Source organism: Lolium rigidum, chromosome 7 (assembly GCF_022539505.1).
Source record: "Lolium rigidum isolate FL_2022 chromosome 7, APGP_CSIRO_Lrig_0.1, whole genome shotgun sequence".
Lineage (NCBI taxonomy): Eukaryota > Viridiplantae > Streptophyta > Magnoliopsida > Poales > Poaceae > Lolium > Lolium rigidum.
Window position 1 is genome coordinate 258,734,679 of NC_061514.1, and position 13,384 is coordinate 258,748,062.

At 47.5% G+C, this 13,384-nt stretch overlaps 1 pseudogene; it reads right to left on the bottom strand.

Moving 5' to 3' along the window:
• Window positions 1-3,896: 3,896 nt before the first annotated feature.
• Window positions 3,897-13,074, bottom strand: LOC124672675 (annotated as a pseudogene).
• Window positions 13,075-13,384: the final 310 nt, after the last annotated feature.

Sequence of the window (13,384 nt, forward strand, 5' to 3'; positions counted from 1 at the left end):
GATCTAGGAAAGACGATAGGGAGTTTGTGGGCTTCCCTTGGCATTGCAAGATGGCCTCTATCGTCTTTTCGAGAGCCCCCCGTTGCCCCGTCAAGGGGCTGACATAGAGAGACCTAATTAGTGCCAGCCGAAACTCGGAATTAGCCCGAATTCCGGTAACCAGCTCTGCTTTCGCGGTCTCAAAAGGAGAAGCCTCGAGCGCTTGCAAATCGTGTAGCCTCGAGCCCTCGAACTGGAGTTATTTTAAAGAAAATTAGGTATAATTTTGGACATGCTGGTTTCGTTAAGTAATGGATCTTGGTGGCTTTGCCACCCTGATAGTCATCTAAATATGTGCTTGAGTGCTTATATGCATTCCACTCTTTCATGTGGCCTTTTATTTTTTAAAGTGTCAATATCATATTTACAAGTTTTAGAAATAATGAAATTCTACAAGAGTGCAAAATAATAATATATGAAAAATTTGGGGGTTTAAAAATATGGATTTTTATGTAGATTTTTTATTAGATCCAAACAATCATTAGTTTTTTTAAACTTAATTTTGAAAATAAACAGATGAGCTCGTCCTCCCTTGTATGCATTTCAAACTGGTTGGGCTTGGTAGGGCCCAAACTGGTTGGGCTTGTTAGGGTCCAAAATGGACATGCACCTGACTGGGCTGGCACACTGATTCGGGCCTACAAATTCCGTCTTCTTCCCTACAAAATCATATTCCCCTCTCCCCCGGCAGAACCAACTCCTCCTCTTGCTTCTCCATCGTCGAGAAAAAAAAGTCCATTCCCCTCCCTCCCTGCCCCCGCCCCCACCCCGGCAAACCTCAAATCCCCCACCTTCAATCGAAAGTAATAATGCCGCGGAAGACGAAGCAGCTATGCCCATGCTAGGCGGGCCCATGCGAAGACCGGGCGGACGACCGCTGCGCAGCGTTCGCAGAGACGCAAACCTGGCGCATATTTGGGCCAGGTTTGCGTCGCCGCGGACGGCCCGATCACTTTGCATCGCCCCGCTGGAGGTGGTACTAGACGCACTTTCGGCCCGGGCGGACGCAAACGGTCCCCGTTGGAGATGCCCTAATATAAAATTATATGTTTTTGGGCCACATGCCCAATTGCAGATCAAAGCTACACACAAGCAGCTCAACCAAAATCAAACAAAATCACACAAGGACAACTTATCACACATAGTCAACAAGATCAATACAAACCATTTCCAAACAAACAAAGACGAAAGCTTTCCGATGATATGTTTATCACACATAGTCAACAAGATATTGTTGCTAAAATCTTTCAGTCAAAGTGTACCTTAAAATGCGTGTTTTATTCATAGGAAGGGAGGTAGTAGAATACAAGAGCTTCAAGATTGATGAAGCCAACAAGGACGTCTTGCTGTGGAAAGTAACCACCTCTCACTAAAAACAATAATCCTCATCAATCGCAAGGCATCAAACATAGAATGTGATCTTTATGGGCTAGGGCTTAGGGGTACACACATCTGTCTAGCCCGTGCAACTAATTGGCTGGTTTCTAAATAAAAAAATATTTCGAGTCCTGGATATTCGAATTGGTCAAGACTTTGCACTTATCAGAATTGGTCGGTTGATCAATTAAATTGTTGTACAATTCATCTAGCATTGTTGTTCGAAATTCATCTAGCTTTGTTGTTCGATCCCTTCCTTCTCCAAACCTTACACGGTACACACACACCATTTCCCCCAACAGACACAATATGTAGATCATCTTAGTTCCCGTTTGTTTCGCTTTGATCTAAATCTTTATCCTACCCACAGTGTGTTAAGTTAAATAACCTTACGACAAATACTTAGCTCTGTGAGAAATTTTGTTGCATTTTGGCAAAAATACACTCAAATAAGAATGCCCAAGCAAGACTATATCAAACAATCTTACACCAAATACTTGGTACCATCCCGCTCCCTCTATGCCAAAAATGTAGTGCGTGTTTGTTTTTTCAAAGTCAACCCAATTAAACTTTGATCAAGTTTATACAAGAAAATATCAATATTTAGAATATCAAATCATTACCACTAGAAAGATCATGAAGTATATTTCAATATGGTATACATTCAACATTGTAGATATACATGATTTTCTAAATAAATTTGGTCAAACTTAGTGCAGTTTAACATTCGCAGAAACCAATGTGCGCTATATCATGGCAATGAAGAAGTACATAAAAGGCTCAAAACAAACATATGGTCTTGCAAAAAAATCAATAAAATATGAGCAAAATATATTATAACTATCTTTGCAACACGATACAATTGTGAGACAATGTAACAAAATTGGAAACCTTGCAACACTACACCATTGCACCATAATCAATTAACATATGCAGCATAAATCTGCATGATTGTTCCAAAAAATATACAACTTGTGAAACATTGCAATAAAATTGAAAGCATTGGCAGGCGGCCTCCTCCTCTCCCGCCCCCTCCCGGGCGGCGGTGGAGGATCTACCCGCCCCGCTCCGAGCAGCCGCCCCCGGATCGCCGCACCTCAGCCGCCGCTGCTGCCGGCCTCGGCCCCGGCCTTGGCCTTGGCCCCGGCTTCGGCCCCCGCCCGGCCATAGCCCCGGCCCCGGCCCCGGCCTCGGCCACGGCGGCGGTGGCGGCGCCCCTTCCGTCGAACGACGAGGGGGAGGAGAGGGTTTTCACGGTGGCGTTCCATGGGTGGTGATGAAGCGCCGGTGGAGGAAGCCTGGCGGCACGGCTACTTGGCCGGGGCCTGATGCTCTCCGTCGGTAGCCATGGAGGATTCGGTGGAGCGGTGGCGGCCTCCGCCCCGGTGACGGTTCAGCGGTGGTACGCATGATCCGCGCCGCCGTCTTCTTCCCTGGTGATCTGGCAGGAGGGACTGGCGGCGTGGGGGCTACTGGTCTAGCTTTGATTTTGGTGGCGGTCCTCGGGGTTCTCGCAAGCGAAGATGAAGATCTACCGGAGGTCAGTTTGCTTTGATCTGGCTGGAGATATGAGTTCTGGAAAGCTCCTTTGGCGAATGGAACAGTGCGTATTTTGCCTGCAGTTTGCTGGATCGGGTGGTATTCGGTCGCGCGCACCCATGTTTTTATTCCGACCGTTTGGTTCCGGAGGGAGCGCCGCGAAGCTATATTCTGTGTTGACATCTGGTAACTTTTGGTCCATGGTGAAGTCAGAAGAAGAAATATCATGAAGGCCGGATTGGTGGACTGACTAAAGGAGGTTCGAGTCAACGTGATGCTGAGGGATCTGCTTGGCGTTCCAAATTTACATGCACAATTGCTTATGCATTTGCATTACAAATTTACAGTATCTCTCTGGGAAAACACCCCGTAGCATGTAAATAATTGTACAATACAAATTTACGGTACACATTTTTACAACATTCACAAGAGTTGTTATTAGCCTTGTCTAATACTGAATCTACTTATTTTCCAGAAACGTCGTCCTTGCCCGTTGTCTTGTGCATGCCGCACACCTAGAGAGTTGCAGGGCAGACACCATTACCCTTGATTCACTTGAAGAGGTTGAAATCGAATCATTCACCGAAGCAGACGACCAGATGGAATTCCTAAGGCAACTAGTATTCATATGTAGGGCACCGCAGCTTGCAAGTGTCAAGATTACGGCGTGCCCTGACTCTCCACTAAACAATGACGTGCAAGAGAAGATCCATAGTATGTATCATCCAAATGTTAGACTCAAACTCAGGCACCACACAGATCTTGTGGGAGTTTAGTTGAAGTGTCAGATACACACCGCAGAGTAAAGCTGAAAAAACCTTCATATACATACTCTCTGAGTTTCTGTATATATGTCCTCTACCGACAGTCCACTTCGAAACTTATAGAACTCTATGATATTTACGACACCATGTTTATCTGTATTTTGCTTCTGTTTTTTGTTTTGTTTATCCTTGTTTAGTATTCTGCTTCATCCATTGATTAGAAATTTGGAACTGTTCTTGTTTGTGGAACTGTGGCACTGCATTACTAGCTAGAGTAGCAAACCCTCCAACATCAGTCACCAAGGCCACACGGCGTCAACGACCCTCTACGACGGTAACAGTGATGTCGTTCACGGTGCATGTTGATAAGTACTCGCCATCGGTTGAGGCTGATCCCCGGTCGCTGCAATATCCCGGGTGCCTCGGCTGCGGCATCACCGCTCTCTGGTTGCTCAGCATCAGGAACACCGTCGCCATGTGTGGCCGCTCCTCTGATCGCTCCTGCACGCACAGCAGGCCAACCTGCAGGCACCGCAACGCCGCCTCTCAATCCCGTCACTCGCGGGCCACCAACTCGTCCAGCAGCGCAAGCACGTTGCCCTCCCTCCACAGCTTCCATGCCTGCTAATCGGTAATCATTGTCTTGTTATTTTATGTGCAAATGTCGAAAGTACATGAACAAGAGCACATGATTAGGTGTATGTTGCTACTTACGTGGCTAAGGAGGCTCGTCTGCTAGCTGCTGCGGTACATTCCCCGATTCTTCCTGCCGCTGACGATCTCGAGGACCAGCACACCAAAGCTGAACACGTCTGACTTGACTGAGAAGATGCCATCCATGGCGTACTCTGGGGACATGTATACCCACTGCGTGTAGGCACGCACAACGATCGATGAGTTTACCATGTCAGTCAGCAAACTGATCGAACTAGAATCCACAGCTGCACTTAGGGCATGAGTAATGGTGGCATACACAACTAGCTGCTCCATGTAAAAAAATTGTCAGAAGCAACATGATTAATTTTATCTCTCCAATGGAAGCTACAACTTTAGTCAGGAATAAAGAGAGAAGTGACCTCACAAATATGACACTATGTATCTCTTTCTCTCTCCAAAAAGCATGCTTTTTAGGCTTAAGATCCCACTTCTTGAAGAGGAGGCTGCCTCCTCATCCGAACCTACTTTGGACCACCCGAACCTAGTTAAAGGTGTGAGGCAGTAGCTCTAGGGCAGTGCATTGGGCATGCCCTTACTAAGTTCCGACCACCCTTCTCGTGTGCGAGTCGGCGCCATCGCCGCCGAAGATCCTCGCCACACCGAAGTCCGAGATCTTAGGGTTCATGTCACCGTCGAGGAGGATGTTGCCGGCCTTGAGGTCCCTGTGAATGACCTTGAACCTCGAGTCCTGGACTCCTGGTGCAAGTACAGAAGCCCGCGTGCAACACCCAGTATGATGTCAAACCGCTTCGACCAGTTCAGTTGCGCCGATCGAGCTCTATCTGCTCAAACACATAATTCGGTCTATAAATTTATTCACCGTAAAACGTGTTGATGATCCACTAGTTTGATCGATGTACCGAAGATGAACATGTCGAGGCTCTTGTTCTCCATGTACTCGTACACCAGGATCCTTTCCTCCCCGTGGATGCAGCAACCCAAGAGCCTGACGAGGTTCACATGCTGGAGCTTCGCAATGAGCATCACCTCGTTCTTGAACTCGTCCAAGCCCTGCGTCGAGTACTTGGAAAGCCGTTTCACCGCGAACATCTGCCCTCCTCCGAGTTCACCCTGCATCGACGACGGTGCGTTTCACAACAGTTGTTATCATTTTCTGTCATCAAATACCCACGCGAAATATTGCAATATTTACCTTGTAGACCACACCGAAGCCGCCCTCCCCGAGCTTCGACGACGTCGCAAAGTTGGCAGTGGACAAGGAAATTGTGGCCATGTCAAACAGAGTGACGTCCATTAGTCCATTGCTCTGACTGGATTCATCTTCCATGTTTCTGGCTTGGACTGGATAAAGTGGGTTACTGGAGTCAAATGAGGCGAGCCGCCGTGCCCGTGTGCTCTGAAACCTCCCTGGATTTCCAGAAGGTGAAATTTTCACACATACTGGCATGCTCAGATTTACAGGGGAAAAAGAGAACAAAATTAGGCGCACCTTTGTTTCTGAAGAACTTAGTCCATATGAACAACCCACCAAACCCGAAAAGGAGAAGACCGGATAAGCTAAGGAGAACAGCAAGTGCTGTGTTTTTCCTTTTGGAATTGTCACTACTGGAAGCTGTCAGGGTCAAATTGGAAAGGTTGCTTAGTCGTATCCAGTGTGCTAGATGACATTGTTGATTGTTTTAAAGATAACTAGACGACTGACTTGTGTTGCTCTGGAAACAAGAAACCCCTTAAATTTTCAGTCAAGAGATGCTCATGACTGGCTAGAAAGTGGAAGTAATAACAATGTGCTGGAAACTCTTTCCCACCCTGAACATGAAAGAAAAATTTCCTACATCCTAGCAAAATTAGTATTCATTCATCACTCTCAATCCTAGTGCACCACTGCACATCTTTGCAAAATATGCATATGTTTTTTCTTAATTTATTACCGATTTACAACTAACATAAGATAGATAAGTGTAGCCAAATGGTGCCTTCATCAGTCCTCTGTCAATGGATGCAACAACTGCCGACCAAAACAATTTAGACGTGTTTCATTTGTGCAGAAGACTAGTCATCAGAGTCTTAAGAACGGAATGCGGTCTTTCTGATCAGGCCATAGCAGCTAGAAAATAGCCGCCTCACGAGTTATCGTTTTCTACATTAAGTCTAAAGCGTCATGGACAATGTAAGTACTACTTGATTCTCTCTACAGAAGAATCCAACCAGCTGATTATTGAAAATATCAATCAAGACTAAATGGTCTAGACGACTGACGAATGGATCTCAGATACTAGTATGTGTGCATCAATTGATGATGTAGACCCAAGGCAATATATCTTCTAGTAGTATTTTGTAGTATAGAAAAAGAATAATCACATTCTATTCACATTAAGATTTGAACATCTCAACCTGAAAATATCCCTCCGAACCTTGAACTTACGATGTTGAGTTGGAATTGTACAGATTAAAAAGGAGATGAGAGGAAAGTGGAAGATGGATTCATACGTAAATCGGATGCCGCGAAACGATGAACAGATTCTGCCCGCCGGATTGGAACTGCCTGATGTCGATCAGCGGCGAGGTCCAGACGATGCAGCCGCTCTCTCCTCCCTTGATGCTGGAAGCAGAATACGCCAGGCAAGAACAGTTGGCCAGGCACCTCTGCCTGCACTGATCGAGGCTCATGCTGGCGTCCGCCGTCGCGTTCGTCGCGTCCGGCAGCTTGACGCTGCGCAGCCGCAGGAACCCGTCCCCGGTGCAGTTGAGCCGCGTCGTGCGCGCGCACCCGGCGGAGCCGTCCCTGAGCGCCCACTCCCGCGGCGAGGCGGTCGCGTCGCAGACGCCGTAGGCGCCGCACTGGGCGTAGCGGTCGCAGTACTGGTCCCTGGGCAGCGACCAGTAGAGGCTCCACGCCTGCTGCTGCTGCAGCCACACGTAGCGCTGCAAGCTCGACTGGTTCAGCACGAACCTGGAGATGACCTTGTTGTTGCCGCCGCCGTCTAGCAGGAACGTGTAGTAGGCGTCGGTGCGGTTGGCCACGAACTCGAACCAGAAGTTGCCGTTGTCGGGCTCCATCTCCGGCTCGCCGTATGATCGTATGAGGTATTGTGGGAACGATGGGGACTTCCATCGGTTGCGTGTTAATATATATAGGGGCCAACAACGGCAAAGCTAGATACAAGGAAGGTTACAACAGGAGGAAAACACGGGTTGATCTTGATCTTATAGTTACGATCAGATCAACAACAATACGGTTTGAACAGCTGTCTATCCCTATCTGAACTTCTGTCTAGATACGTCTGAACCTCTCTGTTGCAAACACTAACACCCCTCCTCAATCACAACCTTCCTTTATGTTGAGATTGTACTTGAATTCTTCAAACTGTCTTGTTGGCAAGGCTTTTGTGAAAACATCTGCTACTTGATCTCGAGTTGAAATAAATCGAATTTCTAGTTGCTTGTTAGCAACTCTTTCTCTGACAAAATGAAAATCAATTTCAATATGTTTCATCTTGGCATGGAAAATAGAATTAGCAGATAGATAGGTTGCACCCATATTATCACACCATAAACATGACGGTTTACTTCTTTGAACTCCTAGTTCTCCCAATAGAGATTCAATCCATATAACTTCAGCTTTGGCATTTGCCAGAGACTTGTACTCAGCCTCTGTGCTTGATCTTGATACTGTTGCTTGTTTTCTAGCACTCCAAGAAATCAGATTAGATCCAAAGAAGACTGCAAACCCACCACTGGATTTTCTATCATCAACACAGCCTGCCCAATCAGCATCTGAAAATGCACTCACTAATGCAGAGGATGATCTTCTGAAGGTGAGACCAAGACTAACTATACCACTGACATACCTTAATATTCTTTTTACAGCTGTTCAATGTACAGTAGTGGGAGCATGAAGAAACTGACACACCTTGTTAACAGAAAAAGCAATGTCTGGTCTAGTGAGAATCAGATACTGTAAAGCTCCAACAATGCTCCTTGACCTTGTACCATCTTCTGGTCCTAGGAGTTCTCCCTCTGTGAGGGAAAGTTTGTCTGATGATGACAATGGTGTAGGCAGACTCTTGCACCCCTTCAAACCAACTCTGTCAAGTAAATCTAGAGCATATTTCTCTTGAGTTAATACAATGCCCTGTTTAAATTTCTTTACTTCAATTCCCAAAAAGAAATGAAGATCACCTAGATCCTTAAGTGCAAATGCTGAACCAAGATCTTGAAGGAGTGCAACAATAGCTTTGTTGGAAGAGCTAGTAACAATGATGTCATCAACATAAACTAACACAAATATGATTATACCTCACTTGTTGTATATGAACAATGATGTGTCAGCCTTTGACGCCATAAAACCAAGCTCTTGTAATTTAGAACTTAGTTTGGAAAACCATGCTCTTGGTGCTTGCTTCAGTCCATAGAGTGATTTTTCAAGCTTGCACACATGATGAGGTGCATTGGGATTTTCATAACCAGGTGGTTGTTTCATGTAAACCTCTTCTTCCAGAACACCATGGAGAAACGCGTTCTTCACATCAAGTTGCCTCAAGCTCCATCCTTTGGAAACTGAAATAGCTAGAACAAGTCTGATAGTAGCAGCTTTAACAACTGGACTAAAAGTATCTTCATAGTCTATGCCATAACGTTGTCTAAAACCTTTTGCTACCAATCTAGCCTTATATCTATCAATAGTGCCATCAGCTTTTCTCTTGATCCTGTAGACCCATTTACAATCTATCAAATTACTATCCTTCTTATACGGTAATAGGTGCCATGTTTTATTATCTAGCAAGGCTTTATATTCATCATCCATAGCTTGTTTCCATTGTTTGTTTTTTAATGCTACTTGCAAGTTCTCAGGTTCATCAGAGGAGCAAGACAAACCGTAGCGGATAGTGCCGTCCGTGTAAGTCTTCGGTTTGGCATGGCCAGTTCTTGATCTTGTTTTGTACACCGGTGCAATAGGCTGAGCTACAGGGGGTGATGGCGCGGAAGATCCCCTAAACCTGAATCAGCTGTAGCAGTGGATGGCGCGGATCCCGAGGTTGATGCTGTCGGCGACATGGGCGTGGGTTCCCTCTCTCCTGAGCTGGGTGCGGTCCACGCGTCGTCCGCTGATTCGCCGCGCGTGCACCTCGACGCCACAGCTGGTGACGCGCTGTCGCGCTGTTCTGTCTCCCGCGACGTGTCAACACCTGAGAAGCGCGCATGCGATCCCGAGACTGATGCCTGGCGATCAGGAATTTCCGTGATCCGAGGCCTCGTGTCTGGCGCCAGGTGATGCACCAGCGTCCAGGTGCCTGTTCTCCTCCATATGACCATCATTTAGCATCAAATTTTTTTCTGCATTCAGTTGTACCTGCGTAGGACTTAATAAAGGCACTTCAGAGTCATTAGATGTTAGCTCATTGCAATATTGTTCCCCCTCATGAGATGACATGGGATGATTCTGAAGAGACTCCGGGAGAAGGAGAATTTCTTTGCGTAGGAGAGCACCAACATTTTCATGGAGACTAGCAAAGGGAATCACCGTTTCATCAAAAACAACGTCACGTGATATGTAGACTCGACCAGAGTTGACATCTAAGCACTTGACTCCTTTATGCATGTGGCTATAACCAAGAAAGACGCACTGTTTTGAACGAAAAGCAAGTTTCCTTTGATTGTAAGGCCGAAGATTTGGCCACCAGGCACAACCAAAGATGCGGAGAGATGCATAGTCTGGTGTTTTGTGGAGGAGACGTTCCATGGGTGTTTCATTATTTATGACTTTGCTAGGGAGCATGTTAATGAGATAGGTGGCAGTCAAGAATGCTTCATCCCAAAATTTGAGTGGCATGGATGCATTAGCAAGAAGAGCAAGGCCTACTTCTACAATGTGGCGATGCTTGCGTTCTGCAGATCCATTTTGTTGATGAGCATGGGGGCATGACACATGATGCTCAATGCCAATTTTTTGAAAGAAGGAGTTTAAGTGTTCATATTCTCCTCCCCAGTCGGATTGTAGGGCAAGAATTTTCCTATCAAACTGTCGTTCAACAAGTTGCTGAAAATTATGGAATATTTGGAATACATCAGACTTTTTCTTTAGAAGATAAATCCATGAAAATTTGCTAAAATCATCAATGAAGCTTACATAGTATGAGTATTTCCCTACTGAGCTAGGTGCCGGTCCCTAGACATCTGAGAACACAAGTTGCAAGGGAAAAGTAGATACACTAGTAGACCTCATGTAAGGAAGTTGATGACTTTTAGCTCTTTGACAAGAATCACACACCGACTCAACACTAGATTTATTGGAATAAGGAAGTTCATAATGACTAAGCACTTGTTGAACAATATGAAAAGAGGGATGCCCTAAACGACTATGCCATCTTGAAGCTGAAGGCTTGATGACATTGCAAACTTGTTTATTCTTGACTGAAGATGAAGAAATCAATGGATAAGCCCATGCACGCATCTACCGTTGAGAAGTACCCTCCTCGTTGCTCGATCCTTGACATAGAAAAACCATGGATGAAATTCAATATAGACATGATTATCTCTAGTAAATCGATGAATGGAAACCAGGTTTTTGGTGGCATGTGGAACATGGAGAACATTTTTAAGATGCAAGGATTTTGAGGGGGTATCAACAATTGCATGACCAACATGACTAATGCTCATACCTAGTCCATTTGCCGCATGAATCTGATCACGGCCATGGTACTTTTCCTTCATGGTGAGCTTGTTGAGCTCACCGGTGATGTGGTCGGTGGCACCGGTATCGCCGTACCAGTTGGTGTCCACGCCATAGGACACGGTGTTGGCACCCTTCTCCTCCTCTTCTTCTTCGTCGTCGGAGTAGCGGTGCCAGCACTTCCACGCCTCGTGGCCTGGCTTGCCGCAGATCTGGCAGGTGACGAGGTCCCGATCTTTGCCGCCGTTCCTGCCTCCTCCACGACGTGGGTTGCCGCCTCCACGACGACCGTGGCCACGGTTCCCGTTGCCACGTCCTCCTCTGCGCCCACCATGATATCCATGGCCGCGTGGTCCTCCACGACCACGCTGAGCAGTGTTGGCGGAGAGATTGCTCCCACCGCTGATGGCGCTATCGGTGAGAAGCTCGATGCGGTTGTCGTAGGCGGTGATCTGGGAGTACAGTTCTACCACGGAGAGGTCCTCCGCACCGTTTACCCGGATGGCGGCGAAGAGAGGATTATAGGTTTCATCAAGGCCGGCCAGGAGGTACTCAACGAGTTCTTCCTCGTCGATAGGCCGGCCTGCTGCTGCGAGCTCGTCTGCAAAGCCCTTCATCATGGTGAAGAAGGCCGTCGTAGTCATGTTCTCCTTCCTCGTCTTGGCGAGGGCGACGCGGAGGTTGGAGACCCGCATCCTGGATTGGAAGGCGAACATCGCCTTGATCACCGCCCAAACCTCAGCTGCCATTTCCATCCCGATGGTGGTGACGAGGATGTCCGGCATGAGGGAACTGAGGAGAAACGTGAGGATCTGCTGATCCGTAACTACCCACGCGTCGTAGGCGGGGTTTGGCTCCTTGCTCGACTTACTATCTTTTTCGATGGTGATCTCTTCTGGCGGCGGCTCGATCTTGGAGTCGAGGAAGTTCATGAGGCGGGCGCCGCGGAGAGGAGGCAGTACTTGCGACTGCCAGATGAGGTAGTTCTTCCTCGTCAGCTTCTCATTGACGCTGATACCTGCAAGGGGTTTCGTCATGTTTTTGATGGAGGCTGGGGCGAGGCACATAGATGTGTTTTCTAGGAAGTTGGCTCTGATACCATATGATCGTATGAGGTATTGTGGGAACGATGGGGACTTCCATCGGTTGTGTGTTAATATATATAGGGGCCAACAACGGCAGAGCTAGATACAAGGAAGGTTACAACAGACATAGGAAAACACGGGTTGATCTTGATCTTATAGTTACGATCAGATCAACAACAATACGGTTTGAACCGCCGTCTATCTCTATCTGAACTTCTATCTAGATACGTCTGAACCTCTCTGTTGCAAACACTAACACACCGCTGAACCGCAGGCCGTTCCACGGCCCGTTCCGGTACACCGGCGCCATGCCGTTGTACCAGATGAACCCCTCCGGCACGCCGCGGACGTCGATCTCGAACGTGTAGTCTCCAGGCGACGGGTCGCTGGGGCTCGCCCACGTAGTCAGGTGCTGGTCGAGCCCCGTGGTCAGGTCCTAGCCGAACTTCATGCCCAGGAGCAGAGTGTAGGACGGGTAGTCGAAGCTGTGCCACAGAACCGCCCTGGTGCCATTGGCGTCTTGAAGCAGGAAGTTGCCGCTGTCCAGGAGCTGGGCCACTGGATTGCTGCCAGTCACGTTCGATGGCGCAGATGACCAGAACATGCGTCCTGACCGGTCGGTGAGCACCAGGCTGCCGGTGCCGTTGATGGCCAAGCTTGCGGCGATGCCGGTGATCGGAACTTGCCTATTGGCAACCCAAACGACGGTGAGAGGGGCGATGTCCCTGTACCAGATGCCCAAGAACCTCGACGTTGAGATCGGCGGGGTGAAGAATCCGAGTTCAAACACTCCACCGGCTGAAACAAGCGTCTGACCATCGGCGATGGAGGAGTTTGCCGAGATGGTTTCAGCTGTAGAGGCAGGGGAGAAGAGAAGGTGCAGGGAAAGAAGAGCTAATCTAAGCAGGCTGGTCGCCATGGCCTCTGTAATTGCGTACCTGAACTGAAAGCACTCACTAGTAGTCAGAGTCCACCCCAACTATCACGTGTTCTCTGAAACAAAAACAAAAAAATTAGTACTCAGCTCGCTTGTTCCCGTGGAAAGGTTTTTATGTTGGATTTGCATAACGTGCGACTGCACTACTAATATGCTAGATTAGCCTTCCCTCCGGGTCGATCTTTTGAGACCGGAGGAAATAGCTAGGAAGACGAACCTGACTTCACTAACAGTGAGTCAGTGGCTACCAAAATTCAAAAAACCACCGTCCACAAATGTGTTGGCACTAGGG